Genomic DNA, 4523 nt, shown 5'->3' with positions numbered 1-4523 from the left:
GATGGGGGGGGATGACACTTTTCTGCATGTCACGTTATTCAGACAGCACAGGCTGGAGGAGGGGGTAGTCTAGGTAACATGACGTAGGTTGTCTTTCAAGATGAGACATATGGAGTTTTTTGAAAATTAACATTGGAACAAAAGGCAGTCACCATAAAACTCCCAAGTAAAATTACCTGATCTTATTTCATGTTTCTTTTTGAAACCCAGAAGTTATCAAAGAGGATACAGCAGGTTACCTAAAGCTACTGCTTGAGAAAAACCCTTCAGTCCCCAACAAACACTAGTGTCATGACAGTATTTATTACTAATGAGGGAGAAAACATGCACTAGGACATAAATTGCTATATCTAGTCATGCTAATTTTTAACCCCTTCACATCTACAATATGTTTGCTGTCTGACATGTGACTCTAGCAAGATGAGAAACTGAACAACTGGTTTTTAAATCCTCTATTTTTAATCCCCTTAAAAAAAAGCCTTGTCAGTATAACACAAACTGAAATTGTGACTGTTCGGTGGTGTGGTTTTCTATTGTGTTATAGTGAAGTATGCTGGAGTAAAACGGTATGATTCCTGTTCCCCTGGGGCCCTCCCCAAACTAAGATATGCATCTCACACCTCCTCACTTAGGCACACGCATAAGTTTTTGCAAGATCAGCACCTAACTTAGTGCGGGGTGGTTCTAGTCACACTGTATAAAGTTAAGCTCAATGTAAGGATTGGGGCCTTAGATACTACAGTGCTGTATACCTTAGAAATACTTAAGCTAGCTAAATAGACACGGCTATGCCAATGACCAACATTGTAAATAAATAGAACTTCTATGTTAGGTACTTATATGGCTCCCCCCATATCATAGTATCTGAGAGCCTCACAAGCTAATAATGTATTTACACCACACCTCTGAGGTAGAGAAGTGTTATTATGCCCTTGGGAAAGTGAGGGTATGGCTACACTGCAATTAAACACCCAGGGCTGGCCTGTGTCAGCTGACTTGGGCTTGTGAGCCTGAATCAGGTGACATGGGACAGCAAGGGGCATTTCACTGCAGTGTAGACATACCCAAATGGCCCAGAACCTTAAAAGCATCTAAGTATTTAGCTGCCTCTTTAGGCACCTAAGTCTACCATTTAGACACCACTGATATTTTCAAAGCTGCTTCTCAGTGGCCCCCTAACCCTAGGCACCTAAATCCCTGAGGTGCCTATGTTTCTGCTGATGGGTGGCTTTGCAAATGGTAAGTCCTGACACTGCTCCATAGCTAATGAGCTACTCTGAGCCCTAACTCAAGTCAAAGCCCCAGAGGCCAGGAAGAGGGATTTTCAAACTAGGCTGGGGAACAACTATCTTACCAGCGAGGCCCAGTCCCATAGGCATGATCAGAGCACACCTAACATCGGTTACCTGCCCAGTCCCCTCAGCAGGAGGCGGGCAATGAGTAGGTTGAAGGGCAGCAGCTGGGTACAAAGGCACACCTAGGGCAAGCGTGGGAGAGGTACTGAGTGAGAGCAGGAGACAGAGAGATAGGTTCAGCTGCTAAGGCATAGGGCCCTCCAGGAGAGGGTTCGCAGCTGAGGATCATGAGCAGAGGGAGGCACCTAACTCTGGCTCATCAGTGCACTGATTTCAATGGTAATTTTGAAAATTCCCTCTGAAGAAAATATGAAAATCAGGCCACTCATGGCATTTAGTTTCCTAAAAATTAATATAGATGTCTAATTTTAGGTGCCCAATTAGGCTATAATGAACATAAACAGGTAAGTAGCTACCCTGCACGTTATGGGCAAGAGTCTCAGGTGTGTGAATAGGGACAGCTCTTCTGAAGGCCATGGAGCTATGCTGATTTACACCAGCCGAGAATATGTATCATCTGCAGCATACAGCCAGTGGAAACCCCTTATGTTGCATGTGGGATCACACCTTATTTTTAGAGATCACTGTATGTGCCGGGGCCAGGCGGTGGGCAGCTAGACCTAGGGATTAGCATCAGTCACAGACCAAGGACACAGGAGCCAATTAGCAGGAATTAGGCCAAGTCAAGATACTGGGAGGGTAGGTTACCAGGAGGCCAGGATCAGATGACAGAACTGGAGGACAGGAACCAGGAGGCAGTTACCGAGAGTCAGGCCGAACCAGGATACCAGAAGACAAGAACAGGCAGGATGCAGCCCCATGGTTCAGAGAACTTCCAGTTTCTGCCTCTTTCTTAATTAGGGGCTGTGGCCCAATCAGGAGCCTTGGAGCTCTCCCAGAGTGTAAGGGTAGGGCTTGTGCCCCAGTTGGGCTTCATTGACCCTGGTCCCAGCTGCTGCCTGCAAACTGCCAGGTGGAGGATTGGTGTGTGAAGACTCCCAACACCCCATGTCGTGACCCCAACACCCTCCTGGCCATGCATCTGGGTTCAAGACCTGATATGTCATAATGACTTAGTATTTATGGCCACCCATTTGGGAAACTGGAAATCAGTAATTTACTTCTAGATTTCTATTAGCACTCACTGCTGTCAGCGAGTTGGTGTGCTGCTGTCTTCACAACCAAGAAGAGGGGATGGTTGATTACATTCTCATTGACTTGAATAGGGGCACTTGTATCCTGCAGCAGGAGAATTAGGCTTTGGACATAAAGATTTTTTTCTGAAATAATTTTTCCATACTGCTAGTGTGTGGGGAAGGGAAGGAGGGGGGGGAGAGCGGGGGGCGTTTCTTTGTAATGAGATCTATAGTCTGTAAAGCACCGATGGAGATTTCAGAATGAAAGACTGCTATGGTGTAAATTACTATTATTATTAGGTAGTTGGGATTAGGTCAGGCATACCATTAGATTAACTCAGTCAGACAAACACACCTCACTCATTTCCATTTGATTGTATTCCTGATTTTCAGAATCCTTAACTTCAGAGACTGCTAATGGATTAACGACAGTCTCTGCACTGAGGTGTATGGGGACTATAACAAGACAGCTAATTAAATAAGACATTTGACCACTGGCTGAAGGTGATGATGGGAAGTATTGACACAAACCCGTTTACCCCTACTCCCATGGCTCTATGGCCCAAAGTAAAAAAATGTGAAGTTTTATGCTCTTGTGTAGGTGTACTACCTCAGCCATGATCTGGCCCTTATACTGCAAGCGCTTCAAGATAGGGGCCACCTCTCCTGAAATTATTTGCCTGGTAGTACCACAATGTGGCTGTGACCCTGAGTGGGGCCTTTGGAATATCAGTGTTAAAGAGTAACTGTAGTTAAGTGAAGTCTATTTCTTTCATGTAGTTTCATGCTGTCTCACTGCACTGTTTCCTCTCTCTGCCTAAATGGTCCATTACCCTAGATCAGCACGCTGAAAGCTGTCTTGCAGCCTAGTGAAATATCAACACCAGCATTTCTTCTGTGACCTAGGCTAAAGGATGGCATGTGACCTTCTTCTTTTCTGGACCAGAAGTTATCAACTAGCATAATATTGCATCACAATGAATTGCCATGTCTGCTGGTGTTTAACCTCAAGGTCACAACTAACATGCTGACCATTCATTTTCCCAGCTTGACTCACGTTAGAATCACTGTGTAGGGAATAGGGCACCCTGGCCCTACCAAAAATAAAAAATGACTTGTGTCGCACCGTATTACAGGGATTTATAAAGCTACAAAAGACGGGTTACTTTTTTTGGTAAGAAAAGAAATCTGGCCAAACTAGGGTTTTTATTTAGTCATCTAACAGCAGAGATCTTTAGTAGTGGTCAAAAAGGGAGAAACCCCAACTATTTTCATCTTTTGCAGTACAGGAAAGAAAAAGCATAGAAGCCCAAGGAGAAATACTAGGTGCTCAGGCAGAGGTCATCAAGCTTCAGATGATCAAAATCTCCCCCCCTCTCCCCCAAGAAGATTAGGGAAATACCACAGTGTGTAAAATATATTTGCTTTGTCGTTCCCCCACAACGAGATCACACAAGACAGAGTATGTGGTCATTTACATAAGAGACATCAGAGTGATATAGAACTTCATGTGACTTTAGAGTTATGAGTAATGGCCCAAAAAGCTGCAGAGAATATATCATGGGGATTTAATGCTTTCGGTTGAAAGAACTTCCTTCCCGGGCTGAGAAGTTCCAAGCAACATGACCAACTGTTCTGAGCTTTGCTTTCATTACTCACCATGGGTTCAGGTCCTGAACTCTCACAGACTTCAATGAGAACTGAAGCTACTCAGGATCCACATCCCTATGGATGTTTGCTTCACGTGCAATATCCTGAAAGGCTGGAGTGCTTTTTGCAAGGGCACAGACTTCAGTAACACTTGAGTATGCTCAGCAGCAATAGCACTTTGCTCCTCAAAAGGATTGGGCTACATGGTCCCAATTCAGGAAAGCACATTCTTAAGTCTTGTTCAGGACTACGCTTCAGGGCAAATTTAACTTTAAGCACGTGCTGCACGGCTGTCCTGAATAGAGATGCTTTCCTGGATCAGTGCCGGTGCACCTAACTATATGTTCTTCTCCCACCAATCATGAATGTAAAATATCAAAAG

This window comes from Chrysemys picta, chromosome 3, assembly GCF_011386835.1.
Source record: "Chrysemys picta bellii isolate R12L10 chromosome 3, ASM1138683v2, whole genome shotgun sequence".
NCBI lineage: Eukaryota > Metazoa > Chordata > Testudines > Emydidae > Chrysemys > Chrysemys picta.
Note: the sequence above shows the minus strand (reverse complement) of the source record.